General features: G+C 35.6%; 1 protein-coding gene across 2 annotated transcripts in view; it reads right to left on the bottom strand.

Annotated features, from left to right (window-relative positions):
- Positions 1–17591, bottom strand: part of RYK (receptor like tyrosine kinase) — a 115956-nt gene that overhangs the window by 9076 nt on the left and 89289 nt on the right. The gene's annotated exons all lie outside the window — the stretch shown is intronic.

Genomic DNA, 17591 nt, shown 5'->3' with positions numbered 1-17591 from the left:
TATTTGACATACATGCTGATATATATATATACACATATGTACTTGTACACTTCATACAAAATACTCTGCAAATCTTGCACACAATGCAATGAGATTTTCTGAGTCGTTTTCAACTCTTCATGACCCCACTGGGGGTTTTCTTGGCAAAGAAAATGGAATGGTTTGCCATTTCCTTCTCACTTTACAGATGAGGAAACAGAGGCAAACAGGGTTAAGTGACTTGCCAGAGTCACACAGCTAGTAAGTGTCTGAGGTCAATTTGAACTCACAAAGATGAGTCTTTCTGACTCCAGGCCAGGCACTCTATTCACTGTGCCAAACTAGCTGCATGCATACATGCATGCATACATAACACATGTGCCTTCAATGTCTCAATACAATGAGAAGACCTCACCTCTTCTTGTGCCAAAGTCATGTGGCAGCTCCTATCTTAATTAGGCTTTATCTACCAGGCATCATGATTTTTTAATCCCTTTTATCCTCTATGAATGCCTGGAAATGCACAGACTCACTGTCTGCTTTCTTATCGTACTTAAAAAAAATTTTTTTCCAAAATTTTTTTTTAAATTTTAAATTTTGTTTTTTTATCTAATTTCTCTTTATTTACTTAGTTTTCAAAATCTCTTTGTTGTTTGTTCCGGGACTATTCATTGGTTTTCTAGTTGTTTTTCTAACTGTATGGTCAAGTTACTAATCCTTTTTTTTCCTCTTTTATTAACAGAAGTGATCATTCCTCTAAGAACTGCTTTACATATGCACCTCGAAGCTTGTTGTATTTTATCACTATTTCATTGTCTATACTTAAGAAAATGAATAAGAAAATGTTAACAATGAAGATTAAACTTAAATGCAGTCATGCATGCATTTTCCCCCCTAAATTGCAGTACACCTAAATCTGGATCCAAATCAAGGCTATATCATTCACTATGTTTGTGACAGTAAGATTTCTAAACCTATATAGCCCAAGTTTCTAGTATTCCAAAAGTCACCACATTATTCGTTATTGGAAAGAAACAGTTTTCTCATAACTTCTTTACATTAAATGACTGACAATTTTTATTAACGACTTTAAAATGAAAATGATTTCAAATATCAGTACAAAGCAATTACATGCTGACTTTCGAAGAACTCATTCAATTTAGAAAGCAGAGTAAATTATAAATATCTGATAGAAATTGAACTTCACTTCAGTAATGAAAAGATCTGTAAATGTGTCAGTTTAGATATTCCCGCTATCAACAAAGATTGTAGCTACTCTATAACTTAATAGAATAGGACTTATCAAAGTTTGTTCTGCTAGGAGAATCCTTTTAGATCCCAGATTACTCCACATCATAAACAATCAACCAAGTAGTGGAGGATAGTAGTCAAAATACTATAAATGTTTGAGTAATTATTATTGGTCCTCGATAATTACTTTTGCTCAGTGGAAAAGCTAAGTTTAAAAACTATACTGAGAGAGGTGGTGCTCTTGGAAAATTCAAGTTATTTACGTCATTGAATTCATTGATTGCATGCAATAACCTCACACATATTCAAGACTTGCCAACTATGGAAATTATACTGAACAAGGATAAAGAAGAATGCAGTTCAAATTTATGAAAATATCAACCAAGGATATGTAATAATACTTTTTTGATGGATACCCACATATACTTGCTTGGATTTCTCTATGGTTTTTATAAAACATTTATGTACACCTATGAAATGAAGACTATGCAATAACAATATAAACCAACCTTCCAATCTTTCTATCTCTGCCCTCTAATTGCTTCTTCACATGACTAACAGATTAATCTTCTTTATAAAATAAAATAATAAAATGCTGCATGAAGCAATGTATATAAAGGCCTCTATAAGCATAAAGTTCTATAAAATATCAGCAATTACTGTGCACAGATCTGATCATTATCACTCCTGCTCAAAACTCTTCAATGACTCTCCACTGTAGACTTACAATATTTAAAATATGCAAAGGACCCTAAAAGATCATTTAATCCAAGCCCCTTATTTTACAGATGAGAAAACTGAGAAGCCAGAGAGGTTCAGTGTCTTACCCAAGGTCACAGAGAAAATAATTATCTGTCAAATAATGTTAAAATTTCTTAGTGAGGCATTCAAAGTCCTTTATAATCTAATACCCCTAAACCTTTCCAGAATGATCTCATACTACTACTATCCTCATATCTTACGTTCTAGCCAAATTGGACTACTTTCGGTTCCTCAAACGTGTCAAAATTTCCTTTTAATGGTTTCCCTTTCCTGTTCTCCTTCATGTCTACCCAAGTCCTATTAATCCTTTAACATCTCAAATGCTGCCTACTCCACAATGCCTTCTCAGAATCCTAGTCTAATTGGTAAATCTTTCCCTTCTCAAAGCACACATAACACTCTAACTCTATACTGAGCATGTATTATATTTTATTATACCTATTTGCATATGTATTTCACCACTCTACTAGACAGTAAGATGCACGAGGGCAGCAATTTATTTAGTCATTTCCCATTTGATGGACATACATCACCACCATTCCCTCCGCTCCCCTTCCCCCCCCGGCCAGTTTTTTGCTACTATGAAAAGTGCTGGTATATATGGGCTTTTTTTTTTCTTTCTATTTTTGACATGCTCAAGGTATTATAAGTAAAAGTGGGATCTCCAAACCAGAAAGTATGGATATTTCGTTTACTTTCTCAGTATAATTCAAAATTGCTTTCCTGAATGTTTGGACTAATTCAACAGCACCAAGAATAATATAATAGTGTTCCTGTCTTTCCATAACCTCTTCAATGTTGAATATTCCAATACTGAAGCAGCTAGGTGGCATAATGGATAAAGCACCTGGAGTCAGAAAGACTTACGTTCTATGGTTACAGACACTTAACCTCTGTCTACCTAAGTTTCTTCAACTACAAAATGAGGATCATATCACTTACCCTCAAAGGTTGTTGTGAGGATCAAATGAGATAAATATTTGTAAAATTATTAGCACAGTACCTGGTACATAGTAGGCATTCATTAAATGCTTATTTTCTTCTCTATATTATTATCTTGGTCAGTTTGCTGGGTGTGAGATGAAACCTGACTTCTTTTGATTGGAACGCTCTTGTTATTAGTTATTTGGTCAGTTTTCATATAGTTATTAACAGTCTGAAATTATTTTGAGAATTGTTTATATCTTCTGACTGTTTATTGGGGAATTGATCTTGGGCTACATATCTGTTAGTTTCATATATACATATCTTGGATATCAGGCCTTTATCAGAGCTATTTAATGCAAAATTTTTTTCTTCAGTTGATAGCTTCTTATCCTAATGTCACTGATTTTGTTTATGCAAAAGCTTTTCAACTTCAAGTGATCAGCATTATTTATTTTAACTTTTGTGACTGGCTCAAGTCCTTGTTTAGGTAAGAGTTCTCACCCCAGTCATAATACAAAAGGCACCTGAATTAATTTTCTTCTGTATTTTCTATGATGTGACCTTGAATATGCAGGTTATGTAAAGATTTTGAGATTACTGTTATACATGATGTAAGTTATTAGTTTAAACCTAATATCTGCCAAACTGCCTTCCAGTTTTCCCAGCAGTTCTTGTCAAATAGGAAGTACTTGCCCAAGTTACTAATATTTATAATTTTATTGAAAGCTAGGATACTGAGTTAAAATGTTTCTGATTCTTTCATATTTAGTCTGTTATACTGATGTATTTTACTATTTTTTTTAGCATACTATCAAGTCTTTGATTAACTACTGCTTTAAAATATAATGTGAAAGTTTAGAAGTTCTATTCCTCTCTTCATTTTAATTTCTTTTCCTTATTTCCTTTCAGACTGTAAAACTTGTATCCCTCTAAATGGATATTATTAGTTTGTCTAGCTCTATAAAGCATCTCCTCAGGACCACAACTGTTATAGCATTTAATCTGTAAATTAATTTGGGTAGCATCAATTTTATTATACTAGTGTGGCCAAGCCAGGAGCACTGAATGTTTCAAAATGCAAGCCATTATTTTATTTTCTAGAGTATTTTAAAGTGAATCTCTAAAACCTTATGCATTTGGGAGACTGTCTCCCAGATATCTTGTGCTTTTGGTAGTCATTCTGAACGGGACTTCTCATTTCTTCTTAGATTCTGTATTGTCATATAGAAACACTGTTGATTGTGTGAGTTTATTTTGCACCCTGCTCTTTACTGAAGTTTTCTCAATTTCTTTTCTTACTCTTTGGGGATTTTTAAGTAAACCGTGTCAGCAAATAGGGATAGTCTTTGCCTATGTTTTTACCTTTACTTTATTTTTCTTACTTTCCTGCTTCTAGTGTTCCTCAGCCACTTATAATGTGAGTATATATGTGTATTATATTTAATAATTTTTCTATTACAAAACTTTGTAGGGGGGGGTTCTCTTCCCTCACCCCCACAAATGAAAGTTGTGCTTTGTCAAAGGCTTTTTGTCTAACTATAATCATGTAGTTTGGCATGGTTCTGTTTTTAACAGTATAGCAAGAATGGGTGTTTCATATTAAAGAGGTGAAGGAAAAGCTCTAGTGCCTAAGGGATAGACAGGAACTTTACTCATAACAGAATTGTCCCGTGGAGTATAAACAATCTAGGAAAGTCTAGTCTTTAATCAGCTTAAGTTTGCCTCGAGTACTTATCCATTGACCTAAAGGGTATATCTGTGTGTATATTTATTTCAATATATACGCATACATGTTATATATAAACACATAAATTTATATATACACACACACACATATGTATGAATTATTATGGAACCCTGCTTGAAGGCACTTAGGGATTTACCCAGTACTGGGGTATGCATTCTTACCAGCTCTCACTTTCAGTCATCTTTCTGGCTGCCACAATAGCCCATCAATCTTACAGGGGAGCACAGGGGAATAGTAGGCATTTAAAATGCATACACCACTCAACCCCGCCTGCTGCTGTTCCCAGTAGCTCAAGGTGACTGGTATTCTAGCCTTCACTCCTCAGAAGCCTCCAAAGGTAAGTTCAAGAAGACATCACTAAACTAGTGAATTCTGGGGCAAAGTTTGTCTCTGGTTCTAGAGTGTGATATCTCTACAGCAAATTGGAGTGGGAAGTCTAAGAAGTCAGTTACAAAATGATTATGTTAACGTTTTGTAATTTCGTACTATTCTTGTATCACTGATATAAATCCAATTTGATCAATGAACAAATTTTTAAATATACTGCTGCGTGTGCTAATTTTTAATAAACAGAATGGTAATTAGGATTCCTTAAAAATTTCAAAAAGTAGAAAAAAGTACTGTAAAAACACCAAGAGGAATAGAGACATTGGTGCTAAAATTTTAAAATGTCAAACTCTGTCCAAATATTGTATTTTGGTTATAACTCAATTTAACATCAGGATAGGTACAAAATCAAATTTTCATACTGCATCACTAATTATTAGAATGAAGAATGGACATCTTGGGAGGTAGCAGAGAGGAGGTTGGAGAAAAGCAGAAGAGAAACTGCCTGGTGGTTAAAAGTAGTCTAATCAGTTTAAAATTAGAGAGGGCCAAATAAAAGCTAAGGACCAATCTAAAAAATGTCAAAAATATATTCACTTGCTCATAAAGCACTGATTGGTCATATCCACTCAAACAAGGGGAAGGGAGAAAGGAATAAGCATTTATATAGCACCTATATAGCAAAGTGCCAAGCACTCTGCTAAGCTCTCTAAAAATATTATCTCATTTGATCCCCTCAACAACCCTAGGAGGAAGGTGCTATAATTCCCATTTTACAGTTAAAGAAACTCTGGCCAAGAGAGTTTAACCTACTTGCCCAGGGTCATGGAGTTAATAAAGGCTTTGAATTTAGATCTTTCTGACTCCAGGCCCAGTGTACTATCTACTGGACCACCTAGATGCCTCAGGGGATACAAAACTGTTGTTAAGAGTAGATGAGATGATGAAAACGTACAGCTGCTTGATTCTTACTTAGGTTGCTCCTGTTTTCTCTGGCATGGAAAATGATCTTTGGCCTAGAAAGGAAAGAATAAAAATAATACCTAATAACTGGAAGATGATGTCCAAGGTAAGGTAATAGAAAGAGAACACCTAGGTGTCCTTGATAGATTCAGTTCACCAAGTCTGAATGAACTATACTTCCTAGGTTGCTGAAAGAACAGGTAGATGTGATGGATGAAACTGAAGTGCCAAAGGAATAGAGAAGGGCAAGTATTATCTCAATTTTTTAAAAAGAAAGAGAATAGAAGCTGCAAATTATAGGCCAGAAATCTGACTTCAATTCCTAGTAAAATTTTTAAAAATATTAGTAAAGACCAGGACGTCTAGGTGGCGCAATGAGTAAAGCGCTGGCCCCAGAGTCAGGAGGACCCAAGGTCAGTTCCATCCTTAGACACTTAACAACCCCCCCCCCACACACACACACAGAAACTAGCCATGTAACCTTGGGCAAGTTACTTAACCCCAATTGCCCTCCAAAAAAAGCAAATATATATATATTTGTAAAGACCAAGAAATGGAAGCTGTGATCATCAAGTCTCATCATGGTCAAAAACAGGTCACTGTAGACCAACCTCATGGACCATTTCACAGTATCTGAATATTCATGCAATGGATAAGAGGGAATTGATACTACAGTGGTAGGTTGGCTAAAAGCTGGTTGGAAGGACATGTCCAAAGAGGTTGATGGTCTGACTTCAACTTGGAAAAAAGTGAAGAGAACTTTTCCCAGGCGCTGTGCTTGATCTTATTCTGTTTTAACATTTTTTTTTTATCAATGACTTGGATAAAGATAAAGGTGTAATGCTTATAAAATTTTTATATGGCAGAGCAATGAAGGAGAGATTAGGCTAAAATATGGGGCTGAATCTAATAAAATAAAATTAAGTGAGATAAATTATAAAGTCCTGCACTTAGATTTCAATGTAAATAAATAACTACGGAAGTCAACAGTTTATCTGAAAAAGATTTAGAGATTTTAGTAGGCTGAAAATACACTATAAACCAAAAGGCGATGGCATCTTGGAAAGGAAAGTAGAACTATGATTTCAATGACACTGGGAGCTCTCAGATGAGAAAACTTCCATGTTCTAATACAGGTCAGTCAGCCAACCCTCACTACCTGCCTGTCACTTGTGCTAAGATCAGGGAATAAAAAAGAAAAGCAAAGTCAGCCCCTAAGATGCAGGAGTTCAACTCCTAACGGGGAGGCAAACATGAGAATAGCAAGGTGCCTAGAAGGTGTACACAGAGAGACTGGAAGGTCATCACAGAAAGGAAGACGTTAGCAATTAGTGGGAATGGGAAAGACCTGTGCTGAACTTTTAAAAAGCCAGGGAAACCATTCAAAAGCAAGGTGAGAAAACTTTCTAAGCACAGGTGATGGGATGAGATGTGGAGTAGGAGAGGGAGTGTCCAGAATGAGAAGAGAAACAGCAACTTCTCTGCACCTTAAATCCTGAGAAATCTGCACAGGATCTCACAGTCAAGATGTGTCCAAGGCAGGCCTGGATCCCAGGCCTTCCTGGCTCTCAGGCTGGCTCTCTTTGTTCTCTGCACTGAGATGTCTAGGCCATCTCCAGGAGATGGACTATATCTTACCTTGGTCAGACCACAACTTGTAATTCTGAGTTCAAATCTTGTTACCACACTTTAGAAAAGACAATGACAAGCTGGAGAGAATGCAAAGGAGTGCAACCAAGATGGTGAAGGGCCCTGAGATAAAGCCACATGAGACTCAATTAAGAGGAAAGAGGGATGCTGAACTTGGAGAAGATAGCTGACTTCAAGGACTTGAAGGGCTATTATGAAGAAGAGGAATTAGACTTGTTCTGCTCAGACCCAGAAGGCAGGAACTAGGAGGGAAAAAAGGTAGATTTCAATTCGATGTAAAGAGAAACTTCCAACAACAAGAGTAAACCAAACACAGAATCACATACCTTGGGAGAGGGTAGGTTCTGCTTCATCTGAGGTCTTTGAGCATAGACTGGAAAGAATCTAACTCATTAGTTTTTTTGTTTTTTAAATTACATACTTGCCAGTAAGGCAGTGTGTTAGGGGCTGGGAATACCAAGGCAAAATGAAACAATGGTCTTGGTGCTCATAGAATTTACAAGGCCTATTGATGTCACCTCTGCAACCTCTGCAACATCTTGTGCACAGGTCCCTTCTCTCCTCTGACACTGCCCCCACTCTAATGCAGTACCTTGTCACTTCACACTGGACTATCACACTATATGCTGGGAGAATTGGCCTGCCTCAAGTCTCCCCCACTACAATCCATCCTTCTTTCAGTCAACAAGTGATTTTCCTGAAGCACAGGTCTGACCATGTCACACCCCCCTTTCAATAAACTCTAGTAGCTCCCTACTGCCCCCAGGAGGAAATACAAAATGTTGTGTTTGGCATTCAAAGCCCTTTATAACCTAGCCTTCCTCCTATCTATACAGTCAACTTAGACCTTACTCTCCAACACGGATCCTATGATCCAGTGACGCTGGACTCCTAGTTGTTCCACAAACAAGACACTCCATCTCTTGACTCTAGGCATTTTCTCTGGCTGTTCCCAGTGTCTGAAACATCCTCCCTACTTGTTCCTGACAATCGACCTCTTTGGCTTCTCCAATTAAAATCCCATCTTCTACAGGAAGCCTTCCCCAAACCCCATTAATTCCAATGCCTATCCCATATATAGCTTGCTTTGTATATTTGTTTGCACTTTGCCTCCCCCTGCCCCATTATAAACTCCTTGAGAGCAGGTACTGTCTTATGCCTCTTTTTGTATCCCCAGGTCTAAGTAATGATCTTGGCACATAGTAGGAGCTTAATGTTTACTGACACTGATTTTACTAAGGAGCACAACATGTTACAAATAAATAATGTGAGGTAGATATTATATCCACTAACAATTAGAGGAATCAAGAAAGGCTTCTAATAGGAAGAGGAAGGAAACTAAGGAGTCTATGGAGCAGAAGTGCATTTCAGGTATGAGGTACAGGCTATACAAAGGGATGGAGGTGGGAGATGGAAATGTTTTGAATTCTGGGAACAGCAAACAGTCCAGTTTTGCTGGAATACAGAGTGCGTGTTGGGGAGTGATATGAAATAAATCTGAAAAACTAGATATCTTTTGCCAAATCAAAATTTCTAAAGTCATAATCCTGACGTTTTCTTGCTCAGAAGCCTTCAATGTTTCCCTGGTCCCCAGTGGGAAAAAAAAAAAAAACAAACCAAGAATTCCACGTACTTCATAAACTGGCCCTAACTCTTCTAGCCTTATGTCCCACCACTCCCCTACAGGCCCTCTTACCAAAACTGACACTGACTACTCACCAAACACATCTTGCACTAAATGTCTTTGCTCATATAATTTTTTCTACCTAGACTATTCTTTCTCCTAGCTCCACCTAAGACTCACCTTAAATACCACCTCCTCCCACAAAGCTCTTTTAATTGCAAGTAAGTTTTTCATCCTCTGAACTCTCACAATATTTTGCTTGTACCTAGTTGAAAGTACTGATTTGTGTATGTGTCCATCTCTCTACTCGCTGCTTGAGAGCAAGGGGCTATATTTTCTCTTTCCCTGAATGCTCCCATAACTATACTGTGTGTCACATTCTATAGGCAAACAGTATCAATTCAATAAATAAGAGCAAAGTACATATTGTTTCATTAAGTGTTGAAGAAATTCCAACTAAGGGAAATCTTAAGCTTTGATCAATGGTGATAAAGAGAGAAGCCTGACAAAAAACAAGTGGCTTTCATTAGGAAATTGTGAGAGATGAGGCTGGACAGAGAAAAAGTTTTATCAAAATGAAGACAGGTGATGTCAGAAGAGATGCCTAGATTTAGGAAAGAGGGAATCACCACTGGCTTTTGAGCCTAATAGCGAAATGATAAAGATTTCATTTTAGGACAATCTGTTAAGAGATATGCAGAAAAGAATGGAATGCCAAGGATATCAAGACTATTGGGATTGAAGCACAAGTTTTCCAGGATTTGAGTGAGGTGGTGATTCTGGCTGTAGAGTGAGAAGCTTGAATCTGAAAGTCATTCCTCACAAAGAAGTGGTAAAATGCAGGGACTCACAAAATTATGTATGAGGGAAGGAAAGGGAGCGGGGGCGGGAGGGGGGAATAGGGGCTGAGAATGGGACTGTAGAGAGGTAGAGTGTGGAACTTTAAGGACAAGGAGGAGTTAAAGGTAATTTTATTTTATTTCTTTGAGTCTTTTCACTACTGGAGCTATTAGGAATAGTACCAAGCAAAATCATCATTACCAAAACAAATTGATTTTAGTCCCTACACCAAACCCTGGGGTATGTGCTGGCAAAGCAAAGTGAGGAGGGGGACCTATATATTAAAAAATAAACAGGAATACTAGGCAACATATACTAATGGTACAGATGACATTCTATAGTTCTTTTGTGAACTGGAAGACCTGAGGTCAAATCCTGCCCTAGCCAATTATTGTTTGACCTTGGCAAGTGACTTAACTTCTCTAAGCCTCAATTTCTTCATGTGAAAAATGGGTATTAATAATACATATCTCATGGGGTTTCTGTGAGGATAAAATGAAATAACAAGTAGAACACTTTGAAAACCTTAAAAGGCTATCTAAACATTGGCCATCATCATTATCATTATTACTCTGTCTCAAAGGAAGGACAAGCACTGAGAAAGGAAAAAGGTATTCTAGGCAGGGATGACAGTATAAGCAAATAAGCATGCCAGTTTAAATGAGAGCATCTGTATAATGGCATGTAATAAGTGGTAAGGCTGGAAAGGTACATAGGGACACAGGTATATGCTAAACAGAACATTGTGTATTATAAATCCACACTAAGGAGTTCAGACTTTATCTGTAGACAATGAGAAACCACTGAGGATTTTCAAGTAGTGTATGGCGTGTTATCAAATAAAGATCATTTATGTATAGAGTACTGAAAATCTTACAGCGCTATAGAAATGTTAGCTATTATGGGCAATGTGGCACTTTATAAAGTTTTATCCGGTAATGATATGTAAGTAAAGAAGGAGAGACTGGAAGTTAAAAGACCAATTTCATGACTGTTATAATCACTGAGCTTTGTGAAAATGAGAGTCTGGACTGGCATCAGGTGAATTACAACAAGACTAGAAAGGAAGGAATGGGTCCAAGAAACATTCTTTAGAAAGAACTGACATGACTTGGTTACTGGCTGGCTGGAATCAAAGACAAGTAAGTTTCAAATTTAAGTAACTGACAAAAACTGGCAAGTTCAGAGGGAACCAGCTGTGGAGGAATTATGTTTCCTTTCAGTTTGGACATGTTGAATTTGAAGTGACAGTGGTGATATCTAGAAGGCAATTAGAGATATAGCACTGTAGTTCAAATTAGGGTCAAAGGTACAGATCCAAAAGTGGATAAATGAAACCTCCAAGGGCCATCCTATAGAACAGAAGAGCAAGCTAGCAAGTCCTGAGCCTTAGGTAATAGCTAATAATCATAAGAAGAAATGAAGTCAAGAACCAAGAGTAGCTAGGTATCCCTTTTCACAACATAGTGATCAAATTATTCAACTAAAAAGTTTATGGCACTAGTGTTAAATGTCTTACTCAGTCAAATGCCAATAAATACAGATAAATTTGAGAATTATAATTACCTTTCTCTACCAACAAATCAACTATCATTAGTAAAAGTTTCTTTTAAAAGGCTTAAATACTATAAAAAGAATATGTCTAATAGTGGAAGTCAAAGTCCAATAAAAAATAGCAATGCTGAATAATTCATTTTCTAGGAACTTCTAGACTAGCATTCCCAATATGCAGAAACTACAGGCTTCTCAAGAGTAAACCAGTTCCTAAATACAATTTATGTGTAAATGTCCATAATTCTAAAGAATACATTGACTTTCAAACTGCATATATTCTAAGCCTTTTCAGTAATAATTACACATATAGTAATGTGACCATTTTAATTATGCAAAGTTAGGCAAACAGCTATTATTTTTTGTTTAAAGAGAAAATGCACAATACTTATATAAGTAACTGTAGTAACTATTGCCTAAATGATAGAAAGTCTTAAACATTCTTTGAGATGAGTAGTTAGGTAGTGCAGTGAATGTAGCGCTGGACTTGTAATCTGAAAGACCTGAATTTAAGTCCTCCCTCAGGTACTTACTAGCTGAGACCCTGGGTATGTCACTTTCCCTCTTTGGGCCTCAGTTTCCTCATCTGTGAAACGAGAAGGCTGGAAATGAGGTTTTCTAAGGTCCCTCCCAACTCTAAATCTATAATCCTATGATCCTATAACTTTATAATTCTAATAAAACTAGTAGAGTCAGAAAAGGAATACAAAATTTAATATGTATGTTGACCATTAATATTTTGCTTGTGCTGCTAACTTCCATATTAAAAACAGATATCAATTTTTCAATAATGACAAATATGGGCATGTAAAACTCAGATGAATTGACTTACAGGCCTCAAACCAATTAACTGGAGTGACTGGTGACTTCCAGTTATGGCTTGTCTTGTGTAACTTTCTTTTAAATACAAAAGAGCATTATTTTCTACCTCTATGAATCCTGTACAACCTCACAGCTACAAACTATAGTCAGTTCTTATCATCTTTGTCACTGAAAACAAACGTGAAGAATTCTGTCATGGAGGCTCCTTTCCCTTTATATAACCTAGAGGAGATGAGTAAAATACAGAAGATAGTTCCTAAAGGAAGAAAATATAGTGGAATATAAGATTTTTCTTTATGCCTAATTTTGTCAATATACAGATAACTGTCTGAGGTAAATTTCTCTACAAATATATTTTTTTTTATTTTTGAAGTCAGAAAGCACATCCTCTAGTATTTCTTGCTCACTTATAAATGCAAGGATAAAGGGCTAATAAAGCTTTAAGTGAACAAAAGAACAAGAATAAGAAGCAGCTTCTTTAATACTAATTGAGAATCAGTTTGTAACTATGCTAGAAAATAGCCTGAGTTAGTTGAAGTAAGAAGGATGAAGGAAAAACTCAAAAAAGAATATAGTCTGCTAAGTCAAACATGTTGTTTCAAAAGAAAAAATGAAGAAATAAAAAATTAAAGCAATAAAATAAAGTCTTTAAAGGATTTATTTCTGATGAGAAAAGTCCTAAGAAATTTTGTTAAGCTTCATATTCCAAGAATAAGGAAAGAATAACTTTAAGTGATCTTTTAAGAAATTCATGTATATTTAATAGTCAATGTGGGGCTCAGTTATTTGTGGAGAGGGACTTAAAGAGAGAGCACGAAACTGACTTAAGTACCTAATGAAGAAAGATAGTAGAGAGAATAGGTTGATATACTCAAATAATTTTTATACCTCCAGAGACTCCTTTTAGAAGAGAATCAGTGCCCCATTTTGGAGCAGTTAAGTTGGAGGTATCATCCTGAGGGCCAGTGCTTACCTCAGTAGCCTGTGTCTTAGGAGCCTTTGCTGAAGTCAGGAGGTCCATCCAGTATTATTCCAGGTGACAGATAGTCAGACATGACTGAGAAAGAGGCCACTTCTGCTATGAATTTGTCCTCTGGGTCTGCGGATTAGGAGAGACAGAGGAGCCAGTATTGGATGGTTACTAAGCCATCACTCAAGTTTGACACAATGGCCCCTTTTTTCCCGTTGTAAGATGCTTTGAAAATGCTCCATCCTAACACTGATGATTGAAGAAGGTGGTAACTGACAGAAATGTAGTAGAATGAGAATACCCTGAAGGAAGTGAAATAATGAAGAAAAGTTCACAGCATAAGGTCCTTTGAACTAATTTGTCTATGGATTAAAATATCCACCCAGAAGGACAGAATGAAAAGTGAAAACAGAAACAGCAAACTGACCAGAAAGAAGTAAACTGTTCATTTCTGGAAGTAGGCTAACTTCTCCCAAAAGAAAGCAAATTTACTCATTTTCAGGAAAGATCAGGTATAATATTAAAAATTACTCAACAGTACTTTCTTAATTTTCAGGGCCTCAAATCTGTAAGGCAAGATTTGCTTACATATGAAAGATTACACTAGCTACTAAAAATTGTTGTTAAATAACTCAAAGCTGCTATAATTAAGGTGTATTCATATAAAAAGACAAAATAATACATATTTCCATGAGATCTTCATGCAGTGACCCACATTTAATAATAATAAGTGAAATTAAAAAAAAAACAATGTCCAGAAATTACTAAGGATGTCTCTAGAGTGATGCTATTTTGAAAGCAAAAAGTGAGCACTCAAATATGTTTCACATATTTCTGACCTAAGTTCACTCATTCAGAAAAATTGTGATTAATTGTATAGGTGTTCTTCTCCAGTACTCTAGGTTATTATCTGCAAGGTCACCTACCCTTGAAATAATTAATGCTTCTACTAAAAAAAAATGAAATCACAATTTACAGAAGTGGTATTTTATTCTACAACAAAAAATGTTACTGTTCTTACAAAAGCAATTATGAAACACTTCGTATGTATAAAGAACTGCAAAGTGCCATTTAAGCAGAAGCAATGTGATTTATGAGAGACTTAACAAGTAATAAACAAAAACCATCAAAGAATACAGGAAACAATAAAGAGCACTGAAATAACTGCATGCATTTTCAACTTCCAATATTAAAAATGTATCTCTAATGCTAGATAATGAAAGCCATTTCCCTCCTCTCCTTAGAGAGGGTAGACTAGTTACTACGTCGGTCAAATTAGCTCAATAGCTTTTCTTTGTCACAAGGAAAGGCAGTGGGGAATAAGGTACACTGGGAAATTATTAATGTCAAAAAACAATGGGAATAAAAATAAAACTTAGAAAAAGATATAATCTTTCAGAAGACATAATTCTTTGAAGTTAACAAAACATCATGAAAATGAGTAGCTAAATTATCGCACTTAATCTACAAGAAAGGAATAATTTTGATTGTTTACCTTTCCAATTAGGCAACGATTATTTAAGCACACCATACGATAATAGACATTTAGAAATAGTTTAGAAAACAAATGTGGCAAAAAGTTAACAGATATTTCCACAATTACACAAAGTTTCAGGCTGTAAGAAATTTTTTGAGTAACATCCAATCCTATGTGTAGACTAAGCACTTGTAACTCTAATTAAACAGAAATCCTACAAAGTATCCTCAATATTATTTTCATACAATAGCTGTGTGTAATAGGCTCTTTGGCAGTAAGTTTTAAGAATAACAGGACAACAGCATGGTTTTGGAAAGGTGTAGGCTACTTTCTACTTTTCTATGTTTAAGACAGCAAACAGCTTCCTGATTCATGTAAAAATGAAGAATACTTATAAGATTTAATCTGCTTCACCAAAATGGCAATGTTGACTTTTCAGAAAAGAAGAGGAGCAATATATGAGCTATCAAATGCCAGAGAAGCTATTATAATTGGATTCAACTGTTATGGAGAAGTTCTTGAGGTACTGCTAATAATGTCTAAGACAAAACTTTTTTACTTGCTATTATATAGGTAGAAGGACAGTACTAACAACCATTTCCCCCAAGTATGAGATTTTTCTCAGATGGTTTTATCTAGAAATGAAATTAATACATTCAGAGGAAGTGACACTAGAAAAATCCATTTCTATAAATACACATCAACTGCCTAAGGTAGAACATGCTTTTCTAAGCAGGACATTAAAAAAAGTAATTTGCCAAATACCCTAGCTCTTAAATAGGAAGCTTTTTGCACTTAAAAGATGACTTCTGAATATAAAGTTTCTTTTACCAGTATCAATCTCCTTATTCCTTAACTTTTTTTTTTGCTTTTTGGAGGGCAAATGGGGTTAAGTGACTTGGCCAAGGTCACAGGCTAGTATCTGAGGCTAGATTTGAACTTGGGTCCTCCTGATTCCAGAACTAGTGTTCTAGTCACTGTGCCACTTATTCCATTACTTACATCAAAATACACGTTTTGTAATAACAAAACCTCAAATCATACATATAACCTATCAAGAAATGCTGAAGAACGTAACATGTTGGTCGCCTAAGACATAAAAACTACAAAAAGTAAAAGGCAATCCTTTAAATTGTATATAAGATATAAGATACAAAACAAAACAAAGTATCCCTATGACAGATTATCTACTCTTTATTGCTGAAACATTTAAGCAACTTGTACACAATCTAAGAATTCTTTAAACAGACACCTCAGATAGTTTCTGATCATAATAAAATGACTAAACAGCCTTCTAAAAAGGTAAAATAAAAATATTCAATATAAAAAGGTAAAATAAAAATATATAAAAAGATACAATAAAAAAAATTTAAAACAGTACTTTTATTTTAACCACCATAAAATCTAACATTCCAAATCTTGGTCCTAAAATTAATGTTAACTGAAACTTGAAATGAAGCCTCTATGTAACACACACATACAGACATTCAATTTTGGGGCCTCTGACAAGTTGCATCCCAAGTCATAAGTGACCTTAAGCATGTGACCAGACTAAAGAGTCTAAACAATCAGTCAGAACTGATGATAATGTAAAGAATCATAAATTGCTCTATTGAAAATTCACACTCTACTACCCTCCTAAATGCAATGATTATAGTGAACAGGACTGCAATCATCATTTTTGAAATGAGTAATACATCTTGAATTATATATTACTAACAACCTGACTTGGTCTTTCTAGGAAAAGAATATGTCAGAGAAAAAATAGACGCCTGAGTAGGAAAGGCAGTTTAGAGTCATGTTAAAATATAACAAAGCAATGTATTTTCTTGTTCCTTAGGCAGCACAAGATGGTATTCTAATAACCCAGATAAGAGTTCTTTTTCAAGACTGAGGCATCAATGTTGTTTATTAGGAAAAAGAAGACTACAAGAACCCTGATTTGATTGATAAAGAAACTATCCAATAGGAATGGAATCAGCCTCCCTAATTGTAGTGTCTGCTAAGACTCAGTTCTCAGTCCAATGTACTTTCTTTCCTCTTGCCACACTTTCGTGGCAAAGTCCATCCATTTTCCACATTTCAGTGTCCACTTCAACAATAATATTTCTCAAATCTATATTTTCAGTTTCATATTTCAAAGTTCCTTCTATGAAAGCTGTTTGGATGTACCACCATCTGAAATATATGTTTAAAATAGAAACTTCCTTCCCAAATTCCCCATTTCTGTCAATGATGCTCACTTCGACTGAAACCATAAAATGTCTTTCATTCGTAATTTTTCCTCAAAAATTCAAATTCTCTTTGCCACATATACATCATTCCATTCAGGCTCTATGCCTAAGTTATAGCAACAACCTCCTAGCTGGGTTACTTGGCTCCAATCTCTGTCCTGTGTCAAGTCCATTCATAAAGATACAGATGGAAAGGGACTAACAGAGGTTATGTACTCTAACCCAGTACTTAATAGTTGAGGAAAATGAGGCCAAGAGGGATAAAGAGGTTTGTCAAAACTAACACAGCTAGTTAGTGGGGAACCACAACTCAGTTCTCCTGACTTCCACATCAAAACTGTCCTCACTATACAAATCTGTTTCCCTTCTCCCTTACTTTACCTCTCACACAATCATCTACAATAACTTTTCAAAGCATTTCAAATGCAGCTCAAACTCCAGCTTGGAATTCAAAGCCCCACATAATC

This window comes from Petaurus breviceps, unplaced genomic scaffold, assembly GCF_028583685.1.
Source record: "Petaurus breviceps papuanus isolate PSGF00001 unplaced genomic scaffold, PetGlider_PUasm1.0 90424, whole genome shotgun sequence".
NCBI lineage: Eukaryota > Metazoa > Chordata > Mammalia > Diprotodontia > Petauridae > Petaurus > Petaurus breviceps.
This window is presented reverse-complemented; position numbering and strand designations above follow the sequence as displayed.